Source organism: Equus caballus, chromosome 1, assembly GCF_041296265.1.
Source record: "Equus caballus isolate H_3958 breed thoroughbred chromosome 1, TB-T2T, whole genome shotgun sequence".
Taxonomy (NCBI): domain Eukaryota; kingdom Metazoa; phylum Chordata; class Mammalia; order Perissodactyla; family Equidae; genus Equus; species Equus caballus.
The window spans coordinates 44,486,253-44,501,038 of NC_091684.1; the positions used below are offsets into that span (position 1 = coordinate 44,486,253).

A 14,786-nucleotide genomic window follows, 5' to 3' on the forward strand; every position below is an offset into this window, starting at 1 on the left:
GGTATTTGGAGACTAAATGGGATGGTTCTGTCTCAATACTTCCTGATCAACTCCTCCAAGTTTAAAAAAGAAAACAAAAAGCACTTCAGATGAAAAAAGAAAGTTCTTTTTTTTAAAAACACACACACAATAGCATTCCTTTTTTTTTGGCAGGGAAGCATTTACCTTGAGCTAACATCTGTTGCCAATCTTCTTCTTTTTTTTTTTTCTTCTCCCCAAAGCTCTAGTGCATAGTTGTATATCCTAGTTGTAAGTCCTACTTCTTCTGTGTGAGCCTCCACCACAGCATGGCAGCTGAGAGATGGGTGATGTGGTTCCACAACCAGGAAACAAACCCAGGCCACTGAGGTGGAGAGCGTGGAAACAACTTCTAGACCGTCAGGGCTGACTCGAAAACATTTTAACCATAGTTAGATCCTAAAGTAAAAGTCTAAGGAAGAATTGGTTATAATACATTTCTGGTCTAATTAAATGACAGAATTATGTAAGAAAAGCTGGGCATTCCTTAAATACACACTTAAGAGCAGAGGCTTATTTATAATCAGCTTAATTATCATCAAGACGAGAATTTAGCTATTTGATTATTATGCACAAGTTAGTGGTTTGAATTTTCAGTTCAATATTACAGTTCAGCTGTAATAACTTTGTAAAACAATCTCCCAGAGTGCAAATTGCTTTGGGTTTTTTTGGCGGGCAATTTGGGGCTAAAGGAAACTCCTTAATATACGAGACTTTTGCATATTGATCAGCTCTGTAGTTGGTGAGGAAATGATAAAAACTCTGAGGAGATTGCCCTGTTAGTTTAATTTGAATGCAAATTTTACTCATCTAAATCTCTGTTAGGCTTCTGGAATCTTTTTGAATTTGCGTGTTTGTGTTATGTGTATGCGCCCATGCCTGTGGCCCCACTTGCACACAGCTGTGCATTTTTATTAACTTTTGGTCAGCTCTCTGCTAGGTAAACATTTTGAAGCTTATCTCTGGGTGGAAGCTGGGGAGAGATGAAACTCAAAGAGCAGCAGCATTGTGTGGTGAGCTGAGATTTCGATGATGTCTTTTGATTAGATGATGAGGTCAGGGACCCACCAGTAGAGTCTTGACTTAGCGGTGACGTGACCGTGTCACTTCAGAGGCAGAGTGTGGGGAAATCATTTGCTTTTGCTCTGAGTTTCATCTTTTTCATTCATCAGTTGGGGAGATTGATGTGGATGAGGTGATTTCTAAAGTCCCATTCCCCTACGCAGTTCTGTTATTTTTCTTATGGTTCTACTTTCTAACGTTATTTTCCTTTTCAAAAAGTGAGAATTGAGACTGTCTGCATCCATCCAGCTTACCCACAAGACCAACAACTAAGGACGACTCCAGCGGTGTGACTTTGGTCTTTGTTTCCGGAAATTCTTGCTGAGGAAGATAAGGCTGTAAACTAGTAAATGTCTCTTTTCTTGCAATAACTTGCTAAAAGTCAACCTATGCAAATAATAGACTGCTCAGACCAGCTTCTTCTCAGGACAGTAGCTGTTCATCTCGGCAAACAACCTCCTTCTCAGGACAATAGATTGCTCTAACAGGCAACCTGCTTGCTTATTAAGCAGCTGTTTGCTTATTAAGACTCATGTCAATACCCTCACGTCATGGTGTCAACCAATCCTAAACTATTATATCATGAATTTTTGCCAAATTCCATTCAGATACTCATTGAAAGGTCTGCTTAAACCACTTGAGACCAGTCCTCAAACTCTAAAAATATCTGTCCCTGACTTTCATCACTTTTAACGTCTACTAAAACTCTGTCCAGATGGTGCTGTCATTTATTGTGCTAGACAGTAAACACAACTTTACTTGATTATGAAATTATTCTGGTCATCTTAGGAGGAGTTGGCGGTCAAAATTATTACTGTTTTATTTTACAGAAGAGGTACCTGAGGTGGTGCTCAAGAGAGCACAGATGATCGATCAGGACAGTGCTTGTAGAAAACTCTGGTCTTCTGATTCTTATTCCATGACTTTTTGGGTACTTAGTAGTGTTATGAACAAAATTCCTTTATGGGTTTTTAGTAGTTTCAATATGAAAGTCATGGCTTAGAGGCAATACATGAGATAATTGGTTTTATGTTGAGGTAAAAAAAAAAAAACCCTATTAGACTTTGCTGAAGTGCTAAAACTCATGCCAGTTCTGTTAGCCAACACCAAGTTACTCAGTTGATATTCTGACCACCACCCATATATCACCATTCTAAGTCCTTTACAAATGTGATGTCATGTAATGCTCATAGATGACTGAGGTATATCCTGTAATTGTTGTGACTTACTGAGACAAAACTGATAATCAGAGAGATTCAGTGCCACAATAGTACATGGCAGAACCAGAAGTCACGCCAGGCTCTCTATGCACAGAGTCTGTGCTCTTACCACTACCCTATGCTGCCTAGTCTAGTTGTAGACCATACAAAACCTTTCATTGAAAAGTTCCGGATGCTAAAATTCTGGTTGCCTCTCTTCTTAGCATTTAGAGGGAGGTCACTTCCATTGAAGACGTGTTTTATATTTAGTCAATACCATAATGTCAAAGATAATACTTATTTCAAAAATAATATCTACATAGATGCCAGAAATTCCACTGTTAATTTTTTCTTGGTGTTGGGTCTCTTAAATATCTTCCATATGAATGTGTTTATCAGATAAATTTGCTCCATGTAGTGCAGCAAACAGGAAGTATTTATGGGGAGGTAACCGAGTAAGAAAGGAAAGCTGAAGGAAAAGGAAGAGCTTCCTTCCTTCATCGCATTCAGGAGAGCCGCCCTCCTTCTCTGGCAAATTCCTCCATTTGAACTTTTCTCCGTGCCTGGCCCTCTGCGCATTCTTCCAGACCCTTAGGGTATGAGCTTTCAAGTCAGACAGCTGGAACCAAAGAATATATTAAAGGACTGATTCCAGATTTCTCCTTCTGGCTTGTGAAGATGTGATAATGAGCTGCCCTCTCTGAGCCTAATTGGCTGCAGTCAGCCTAGTCAGTGGGTGGACTCTGGATTAATTTTAGGACACAAACACTTTCCTGCAGAGAGGTCTTCTGCAGACCCTATGCTCCTTATGTGCGGGTGAGTTTGCAGGACTGCTGGTAAATGTTTAGCTTGGCTATGATACTTACTGAGGCAACCTGTGGAAAAAAAGAAGAGAAATTGCTGAAGAGGGTAGTGATTCTGGACAAGTTAGTTGTTTGTTTCTCACCTGCTCGTATTTTAGGGTTTGCGAAGCTATTTGTCTCATAGTTTATCTTTGTCACTTAGATTTGCGCTGTTGTTGTTGCCTACTTGTTTTGCTTTGCTATTCCAGTTATTCTGTTTTTGTGGGGAGGAGGGTTGGAGAGATTAAAAAAGAAAAACTTACTGGTGGTCCTCTTTCTGCTGTTATCTGCCTTTAGTCAAGTTCACAAACAGTATAAAGAAGGATCCTGTAATGTGTAAGTCAGGCTTTGGCTTTTCATTGGCCTTTTCCTTGTCCTGCGTGACACGGAACCAGCATCAAGAGACGTAAGCTCATCTCTTGCAACCCTCCATCTCCCCGACGATGCAAAACACCATTCCTTTACCTGTTGAGTATGCTAAATTCTGCCTTGTTTCAGGGCCTGTACTGATATTTTTCCTAGATTTTCAAATCTCTTTCCTAACTCTTCACCTGGTAAAATTCCCTCTATCATTTTCCTGGATGCTTCCATCCCATTGCAAGATGGCTCTTCACCATTTACTAGAAACCTATGGGCAACAAACCACAACCACATCAAAACAAGATGAGATGTATTTTTCTGCTTATTTTAGGAACCACTGAAACCCCAAAAGTCCAGAAGGGAACCTCTAGTTTCAAACACCACATGGTAGCTTTATCCTAGAAGGTTAAATGAAGAATCTAAAACTGACTAAGTGAAGACCACAACAGAGTCTTAAAAAATTGCATGGAGCACAGGAAACAGTAGGAATACAGGCCAATACTGAGTTGTTGCTAGGCTAACACGAACTGTAGCAGGCAAAGATCCTTAGTTTATTTACGGTTATAGTTTGATTCTGTCTTTCGTGAAAGCCCTCCTTCACCTTCTTACACCTTGTCCCCTGTAAGTTTTTCATATAGTCCTTACAATGTACACCCAAAGCCTAGTAAATATATAAGTGTATGGATTTGCATTGCCCTGGGATTCATGGGGATGATGAAGAAAATTATTGTTCTTCCTCCATAACAACAAAAGAATACTGTGTCACATATTCTACAAGTTAAAATCTATGAATTAATAATATGCATCTTTTACTTCTCAAATACTTATCTGTATCTTTCAGACATAACATGTTGTTTACAGTGACTTCTCCTGTTTTGTGTAATGAGTATTTGACTCTCCCTTAAAATTTATATTTTAACTTGTTTATTCTTACTGTTCCCGTTTGCAGGATGTAAACATTTGCTCAAATTGTACCAGAAGCTTATTTACTTGTGAGGAAGAGGGCATGCTTCCCTACTTGTTGCAAAATAATTTCTAGAAAGGTGGGTGGGCAGAGGAGGTTGGATCTTGAGTCTCACTTATGTATACAAGAGAGTTCATAAATGGGATGTATAAAAAAGAGAGGGGAAGTCCCTCAGCTTCTGGCTGGAGGTTACTATCCTCGTTTTCTCCTGCACGTAGATATTTTAATAAATGACATGTCATCTTTTAAAAAATTCATAGTGTGTGACCTTCTTTCCATGATACTGGTTGGCTTCTCACTCTTCAGGTTTTAGCCCTCCTACAGACCTTCCATTTCTTAGAGAGCTCTTCCCTTACCCAACCCAACCCAAATTATGTTTCTTAACCGCGAGTGTTCTCTATTCTAGCCTCATTTGTTTAATTTTTACCCCTTATCACAACATATAATTATTTTTATTGCTAATTGTTAGTTAGTTAATTAACTGTTGCTTTATTCATTTGTTGTTTGTCTACTGTACCGTACAATCCATGAGAGCAAGGGCCTGGTCTGTCTGATTCACTATAATGTCTCTAGCATTGATACGAGGGAAGCTGAATAAATTATTAGGAGAGCACCAAATCTTAGCCTTGGTATTTTTAGCCAAAATCTGAGATCCAGCTTCAGCTTCAAATTTAGACTTGAGCTTTCAAATCCTGAAAAGCTGAATGAGAGGCCTTCAATATCACTTTTTGCATTCCTAAACTTATTCAGGATAGTGATAGTGTGATAGTGGAGATTAGCATGCTAACTAATTAGCATTACTTAGTGACAAGTATGCCCTTTTTATGCTAGTCACCACCTTCAGGATATATGTTCTGTTTTGATAAATTAATATCTTTGGATGATATGTGGCATTGAATATATGGCATTGCCTGGCACCTAGGGGACATTCTTTTATGCTTCTCTGGGTTTTAATTTAATTATTTTGATTCATAGGAAACATTTTTTTTGTACCACACAAACTTCAGTGACCTGCTTATAATTGGAGAGCAAATACAAAATTTTTCCATTTGCCCATGAATTCTAACAAGCTGACTACATACACATTTGCATACAGTGGGTTTGCGCTTGGGCTCGGGGATGTGTATTTTTAATACGCACCAGGCAGGTGGCTTCTCATGAAGTACTTCAAGGGTGACAACTGGCTGCCAATACTTATCTGAGGCACTGATGTTATTGACTAATCTAGAGAGGAGTCCCTTTGTCATCAGGGAGGATAAGGTGACAGTTTTCCCATTTGCTCAAAACAATGACTGAGACTATTTTGTGTGTAGCCTCAAGTTAAGAAGGGCCAGATTTTCAAACAAGGACAAATTTTAGTTTCAACTGGCCAGCTGAGTTTTGCTTTCATGAATCCAAACTGAAGAGAGGACACTGATAGAGACATGGTTATGATAGCAGGAGAGAAATCAACCTCCAGATGTGTAAGCCATGTGAGAGACCCCAACATCATAATAAAGACAGAAATAGGGTTTGTGATGAGAATGAGTAGGAGGAAACAGATCAAGAACAGTAGTAGGCAATTGGTTTCACCTAGCACTCCAACCTGCAGATGGTTATCCTAGGGCAAAAACTGCCTGACATCTTTTTTTTTTTTTTGAGGAAGGTTAGCCCTGAGCTAACATTCATGCCCATCTTCCTCTATTTTATATTCAGGATGCCTGCCACAGCATGGCTTGATGAGCGGTGCATAGGTCCGTGCCCAGGATCTGAACCAGCGAACCCCGGGCCACTGAAGTGGAGAGCATGAACTTAACCCTATGCCACCGTGTCGGCCCCTGCCTGACTCCTGCCATGGATTAGGTAGCCATGAACATGTGGCTGGATAAAGACCAACTGGCTCTCGTTGTTCCCCTCAACAAGGCAGGCTCTCTAGGTGGAGAGGATTGCCCTGGAAGTGTAGTCACTTTGCAGGTTCTTTGTGGTCCAGGCTGATCATTAACAACATTGCCCCATTGTCTCCAGCCTCTACTCTTGCGCCCTCAGGATGGCATATCAAATTGAATAAGTTAATGCTTAACAAGACTTTACTATTACTCAGCTTCAGGGATTTGAAACAGAAATACCTTGCCATCAATAATTAATATTTCCTGCCAACTATTTTCTTATTTGGATCAGTTTTGAATTCCCTAAAAATAACTGATCCTCTGAATCTGCAACTCTAAATTTTGTGGAAAACATGTTTCGAAAATTATCGTTATAGTTTGGCTTTACATCAAGAAAATAAAAATTATCCATTTGGAAGTTGGGAAAAATATTAGAAGACTGAGAGCTATAAATCTAGATCGTAGGGCTCAGTAAGTTCTAAATTTGATTTGATTTTATTCCTATTTCCATGTTCTGTGATTCCATGATTTTAAAACTTGATTTTCTTTTACTTGTCAGCAAGCTGTATTTTCACCTTTAGTCATATTAAGCAGGCCCAAATAAGATATTTTCTTTTTGAATAAGATTATGTTCTTTTTCTAATGTCCTTTATTGACTATATAATTCAATCAGGGGAAGCAACAGGACTTTGTTTTCAGCTGAGCTATATTCTTTTTAATTAATTTGGCTCCCGCAGACCTCAACTAAATCTTCTCTTGCTTCCTGCCAATTGTTTTGTTTTCTTTTCTAATTGATCCATCCCATTCTTGAATTGATTTCTTTCTTTTGTCTGACAAATAAATGAAAAGCAATAGGATATACAAGGAAATCATTCGGTTTAAAAGTAATTCGGCCTGACCTTGTTTTTCCAGAAGGGCCTGATGTGGGCCGTTGAGCATGCATTGTACATCTGCTTTAAATATTTTCTATGTCCCAAAGGCAAGAATGATGCCACTAAAGATAGGGGTGTAGCTTACCCCCATATCGGCATTCCTTTAAGGTTAAGCATCTCTTCCTGGAAACTAAGGATTACCCACTTGCTGTGCTCATTTTGTGACCACTGATCTGCTCTGCCGGCTTAGCATCTTGTGACAATTGTAAAAAGGACATTCCTGTAATATGTGATGTATACTCTTTGTTCCAAGACGGTATATAACTACTCTGTATACCCCACTTCTTTGGTGCCCTTCCTTCCTTGGGATAGGAAGGCCCCAGGCTAGTCCTCAGATCTGCTCATAACAAAATCACCCCAATTTTGATTTACAGATTGACCATAGATTATTTGCATTGACAATCGGTTCGATGCATTCTGCTCTGATTCTTTATTTCTGAGAAATATTGAAGCAGGTGACAACTGAGAAAGAAAGGTGGTAATTTACACTTATCACTTGTACCTCAGAGGTCAACACTCACTGTTTTCCCTGTGCATCACACAGAGGAATTATTGCTGATGTCCAGGCTGCTACTGCCAGTATTCCTGAATACTTGGATTTGCTCCAGTCCTCTCATTTCGGCTGAGCACTAAATAATTACCCTGTCTTAGCAGCCTATTATGTCCTCTTGGTGGTGACAATTTGAGTGCGAATGTGGTCAAGTTGCTGAGGCTGAATTCAACACTCCAACACAAAAGATAAATGTCAGGACCCTGATTCTGACCCAGAGCCCTTTCCAGCCCAATATTCTGTCTCTGATATGAAAGTATTTTAGGAAGAAGTCCTAATTTTTCTCTATGATTTTACCTCAAAAGTCAAAAATAAACCCTGAATATACTCATTAAAATTATCTATAAAGCAGCAAGAATCTATTCATCTAGCAATTCATAACCCACTGAAGGACTCAGTATGACTTAGTGGTTGAGTGGACAGACTCTGTGCCTAGTGACCTGGGTCCTTACCCTTGCTCCTTGGCCTGACTGGGTAAGTAACCTTGGGTGATTCATGCTCTCAGTTTCTTACTCTTTGAAATGGGGAAATATTATTTCCAACCTCATAGAATTAAATGACCTAATCCGTGTAATATATTTAGAATGGTACTCAGCACACTCTCAGCATTAAATAAATGTTACGTATCATGTTATTCCCAAAGCAACATTCTAAAGATGTGAAGAATTTAAAATTTCTTTAGACATGAAATACACCTTCTAGTATTTGACACTTATATACAGATGATGAAAAATAATTACATATAATCTGGATATGACTGGCAGATTACTTTGGCCTTGTGCTCACCTTGGGGATTGATTCCGCAGTTCGCCATGTTTCCTTTTTCCCTTATTCCACATCAAATTGCAAAGGCGACAGTGATTAATGTGGATTTTACTCAAGTTTTCCTGAGGAGATGGAGAAGAATGTTATCTGGTATATGTATACAGAATGACTTAAACTTCTCAGTTAGTCCCTTGTCCTCTCTCACAGGTTTGTCCCATTAGTTGCACACCATCTCTTGTATAGACCCTCAAAACACACTCTCTGTTCCAGACCAAGTTAGCTCTTGTCCACAGTGAAGCAAATCACAGCAGTTAGCCACACTGTGTCCTCTTGTTGCACATTCCCAGTATGTCTAATGAGAGTTTCTGTTCATCCAACAAAAAGTGAATAGGTAAAAGGAGATATGTCCAAGAAGAAAAAAAACCTGCTATGCCACTTCCGAGATAGAGGAGTTAATTTCTGATTAGAAATTCTGGAGGTGGGAGAGGTTTCACAGCAAAGTACATTTCTGCTAGACGTTGAAGAATGAATAAAATTTGAATATCTGGAAATGGAAGGGTGAAAGATGAAACAGCGAGTAAATAGGGAGATAGGGAAGTCCAGGCAGAGGAATCGCGAAGACAGTGGGAACAGAGGAGGAATGTGGACCATACGTGTCCAGATCAGTGAGCACCATCTTGAACAATACAGGATTGTCTCAAGGATCTTGCAACAACTGGAAAGATGCTTATTCATGTGAATTAACTCAAGAATACTGCAAGGAAAGGATGAACTGAGTGATACTGGCAAGATGAGTTCAGAGGAGGAAAAGATCAATGTGGACCAGAATTGTCTGCAAAGGACTTCGTGGAGGTTTTGAGCTGGTCTTGAATGGTGGGTAAGGTGAGGACGAGTATCACAGATCAAACCCTAGAACTATTTTTTCCTCTTTTTCCATGCACTATATATCCCCTGCGGTTATCCATGAAATATAATATTTTGTGGTTCAAACATGTCTTGGAAACACTTTCACTTTCCCCTTCCTGATAATCACAAGGAAATTTGGAATGTTTTAGTTTGTGAAAAATCCTAGAGAAAATGAATTTTTATCACTTTAATGCAATGGTTACTGAACATATTTGTTCATTTAAGTTGCTCTAGGGAGACTAGTTGACTAGTTCTGGAAAATTTACTTTGAAAAAAGCTTCCTTACACGAGATAGGCAAGAGTTATGCAGCAAGATAGGAAAGCTCACAAGAGAAAATAAGTTGCACAACAAGAATAAAACTATTTGTGCTGCAAATACTTTACCAAAGCTGCTTGAATTGTTATGGCCTAAGTCTTGCCATTGGCTTTAAAGACAAATCAATTCCTTCTGCAGTTTATCATCTTTCCCTTTGTGAGTTAATGACAGGTGAGCCTATGGGTCAAGGAATGTTGTCTGAATTTTGAACTCTATGCATTTGTATGCAGTCATGACCAAATACTGCAGGGGTCTCAGGCAATACACCTAGTCTTATCATTCACAAGTCTGGGTGTCATTTTCCCATGTCTAGAGACATCATTAAATGACAACCCTCAAACCCCAGAGGAAAGAATTTTATCAGATACTGTAAACAATTGACACGGCATAAAACTCCAAAATGTTGACTCTCGATTAAAGAGACATGCAAATCTCATATCGCTGGAAAAGTTTTCCAGCCAGCAGCTTCACCTGGAGGAGTCTTAGGAATACTCAAGAATCAGATAATCGTTTGTTCAAGATTTCAGCTAACTTCTTCATAAGGCCCACAAAGTAAGATTCCAATAACCAAAGATAATTACTATAATGCCTATCTTCTAGCTTTTTAAATCTACCTTTCTTTGCTCGTTTACGGTGTTGGCATGTGAACAAACATTTGTTACTTTTGAATTATGATAGCTGTAGAGATCCTATCGTTAGATTGCTCTGTGTAGCCTTAATCACACCATCATATGAGTTTCACACCTGACTTGGCTAAAATATGCAATCAAACCTACTATTGGGTTTGTACTCGCATTCTTTTGAGAACCATCCAGTTTTCTTGGATACCAGTTCCTTATAGTAATCCATTAGTTTCCTTGGTGATTAACTCAAGCACTAGTTACTTTTTAGATAGAAAACAAAACAACAATCCAGACATACAGAAGTCTAAAACTCTTAACATCTCATAACATAGATATAAAGTTTACAATTTCTACATAAACAACAGTCTTGGACCTTTTGAAGGGGCTAATGTTTGAAGTCAAACTTTCACAGAAATAGAGCCAGAGAACAGATGGAGTATATTCAGAGGTTCCCTCCATTTCACAGACCTTGCAAGACTCATTATCTAGGCTCAGTCCCAAACTCTTTTGTTTTAGATCTAACCAATGACATCTCTTCTGCATATTTCATCACCTAACACTGGAATGCACATTTGATGAGTCATTGCAAAATATTACAGCACTATTCAATAATTGCATAGGGTTATTTTTTTAATCTGAAATTGACTTCTTGGTCCATAATGATAGTACTTACTTTTCAGTATAAAAATCTATTAACTACAATCCACAAATTAGATAGGGGTGGACACTTATTATCAAGATAGTTCCTGATATAATCTAGGGCATATTTTGGTCCTCATATTCCTATTTTTGGAGAAGACAGAGTCTAAGATTAATTCAAGAATGATAGAAAATGGGCCACACAATTTAGTTGCAATAACTTTAATGCCTTCAGGGCAATTTTGTTCTGTTTTCTTTTATCCTGAAGCCTCTTAATTTCTTCCTTTACAAGTAGCATGAACAATTAGGATAATATATTTCAGAAAATGGCAAGAGCACTGACAATGTTACAAAAACCGTAAAACTTCTCTTCTGAGAGTTTCATGAATTTAGAAGGGTGGCGATTTAAAATAGAATGTCTTTCAATATAATCCTGGCCACTTGAGGTGCAACATATGTTGCCTTAAGGGGAAACTTTTGTCCTTAGGCCACTACACACCTCTCTAATATCATTACTCTTACTAAAAATAAATAAACAACTAGAAAGAAGCCATGAAACATAGTTACTTGGTCCCTACCTCCATATTTTATGCAGCCTCTTTATACTGAGGAAGGGGAATCTGTTCTTAATTTTATTAATTCATTCATGGCACCTAGCTTAGAAGTGGATTACAGACTTTAATAATAATCTTTCTCTTAGTATCTCTCTGTGTTCCAGTGCTCAGATGTGTGATCTCAAATGCTGTTGCATAACTTCTGGCCCATCTGAAGACACAACAACGAATTTTCTAATATAAGGAACAATAGATTCTAATTCTTAAAGAGGTTGGAAAGACCGCCATCAGCAATTTCACTTACAAGGATGATATATCAAAGTGGGGGGAGAACCCTACCTCAAGGTATCATTTGGTTTCTTTTAGGGGTGAATAGAATGTTCTAAAATTAAGTGGTATTGATGGTCGCAGAACACTGTGAGTAGACCAACAGAGCATTGAACTGAACACTTCAAATGGGAGAATTTTATGTTTATGTTATGTAATTCTCCATAAAGCTATTAAATAATAAAAAACAACAATAATGAGATCAGAAATACTTTTGTGTTCCTTTATTACGTAATACTGTATCAGGCATATTTTCATATCCTTATGTTAAACAATATGAGACCAAACAAAAATAACTTAGATACTTTCTCCAAGAAACATTTCCTCCTGGAATATAAAATACTGTGAACTAACTAAAATAACTTTCTTTAAAGATTTTATTATAAAGATAGTCTTTACAGTTCACTCATCAGTACTTGTTTCAAGACTCTCATTTCACTACACCTAACAATCAAGAGCTATTTTGTTATAAATTCTGCCCAATTACAACTAGGTCCTTACCTTGCAAGATCTGTGTTGATTTCATCTCTATAAAGCTTTAAGACCCACTAAATAGTCCTTACTAATTTTCTCATTTTGATATACTGCAAGACGCAATCAATCTGGTCTTCTCCCTTATCATATTAAGTCTAACAAACTTAGTTTTACTTGACTGAGAGGATTTTAGGTTGGTCACTGGGGAGTCATCTGTCATAGGTAGCCCAGAATTAATATCTGTAAGTAAGAAGAGAGGATAAGAATTAATTGTGGCACTTGATATCTCAATACTTAGCTTACACCCTTATCATATATTCTTTGAAATTACATTTATTTTTTAATCTGACATATGAATTAAGTAAATAAATAAACATCTACTCCACAAAATTTATTAGCTGGTGCTAATCTAACTTTTCAAAAAAATTAGCAGAAATATTTGTGTGTATAATGTGGAACAATAATTCCATTGTATATATTCATATTCCATTACTTAAATTACATTAATATAATTAACTAATATAATTGAATTAAATGATATAATTAATAATAATAATATAATATTCCATTACTTTAAAAAAATTTCTACCCACTACTGTACCAATATTTGAGTTGTATATACAGAGTAGCAATTTATGGTTCATGGTACCTACAAGACCATTTTAATAAAGTGCAAGTTCATATAATAAATAAGATATTATATCTGTGGAATTTTTCACATATTGCATTGAAGGTAAATTATAGGCCTAAACTCATTGAAATATTTAGCTCTTTAACTTTCTAAATATGAGCACTGTGTTCACAAAATTTTAGATACCTTTGAAATCTAGAATTATATGAGGTCTTACCAGTTTTTTTTTTCTTTACAGTTTCTGTCATTTTCAATTTGGATCTGAATTTATCTTCTGAAACCCCAACCACATCAGGATTACCTGAGAATGTAATGAGGGGTTTCCTGATTTCTTTTTAGAAAGTCATGGATAAAAGACTAATATTTATAGTGGTTATTTAAAAAAGAAACAGATTGTTTACACTTTGAGGAGCTGTTTTCATTCATAGTATACTCCCAAAATATATATGTGTATATATATGTGATGCCGGTAAAGAAATGTCCCAAATTTGTCTGTACACTTTACTCACTTGTGTTACCAAATATAAAAGAGAAAATGATGGATTTTCTTTTGAAAGCTAATAGCTCACAAATTCAAATTAATTTCATTTATTTGAATAAGATCATACTAGTACCGGTGTTGGTGAATTAGCAGGACTTGAAGACAATGTTGAACTTTACCGTGCAGAATTTTGGGGTGAAAGGACCACAGGAGCAAAATAATTGGCTTCTCCTCTCTTCTCATTTTATCTAGAATAGGGAGATGGGATGTATTCTAGGAGAACAGAAACTTACATGAGGCAGTCAGACGAGGAAAGAGCCAAAGGGAAGAAACTTTGTTCTCAAACTGTGATCCTTGGATGAGCAGTATTGGAATTATCTGAGAACTTATCAGAAATGAACAGTCTCAGGCCCACCTCAGACATGATGAATCAGAATCTGCAGGTGATTCAAGTGCATGCTTCAGTTTATATGGAATTTTCCTAGAGAACGCTGAAGGTCAATCTGGGTATTAATAACTGCAGGAAATAACAATCAGGAGTAAGGTAAAAGCTTGAACAAGAGAACAGGCTGCTTAGCCACAAGCCTGTGAATGAGCCAGTCTGGCTGAAAGGGCAGGACTGGCCTATGTGAACAGATGTTCCAATTGAGGAGAGAGTGAGGCAAGAACCAGCAGAGTATTTCAAATGGCCTCACATTACACTTCAACCATGAACTGTGATTAGAGACACCAGCAGGAGTGGATGCCATTTTATGATTGTAAAACTAAAGAAATAATAGTTTACATTTGCTTAAAGAGAGGCATGCTATCAAAACAGCAAGGTCAGAATTCTAACTGCTATTTAATTTCCTCATATACTCTTGAGAAATGCTGTTTTTCTAACATCACTCACGTATTTGGTGAAGGAATAAAATTGGCATGATGATGAAGTGCTGGTTTGGTAAAATTTGATAAGCTTAGAACTAACTGCAAATACTAATATCAACCTATTTACTTTTCACTTTTTATTTAACAGAATGGAAAAAATGTGCTTTTGAGATTCCATATATTGATGATGAGGGCTGCGGGCCATGTGCAATAGTAAAATGATTCTTTGCATTGACTTAATGCTTTTCACATCGACACCTAAATGAAGCTTTGGCGGCAATATCCTTATCCCCAGAGACAGTCAGAGCAGGCTGTACAACTGCTGGAGGGAGCAGCGGGTTGTAGGACTTGGCCTGAACAGCAGTGAGTTTGGGTTTTTGGAGGGAGGACTCTTTACAACTCTGTACCTTG

At 37.6% G+C, this 14,786-nt stretch overlaps 1 protein-coding gene across 1 annotated transcript in view; it reads left to right on the forward strand.

Annotated features, from left to right (window-relative positions):
- Positions 1-4,698, forward strand: part of LOC138918059 (uncharacterized) — a 242,715-nt gene extending 238,017 nt beyond the window's left edge. Inside the window, exon 6 of the mRNA XM_070237964.1 lies at positions 1,300-4,698. The gene's annotated coding sequence lies outside the window, so the exon portion shown is untranslated. The remainder of the gene's footprint in view (positions 1-1,299) is intronic.
- Positions 4,699-14,786: the final 10,088 nt, after the last annotated feature.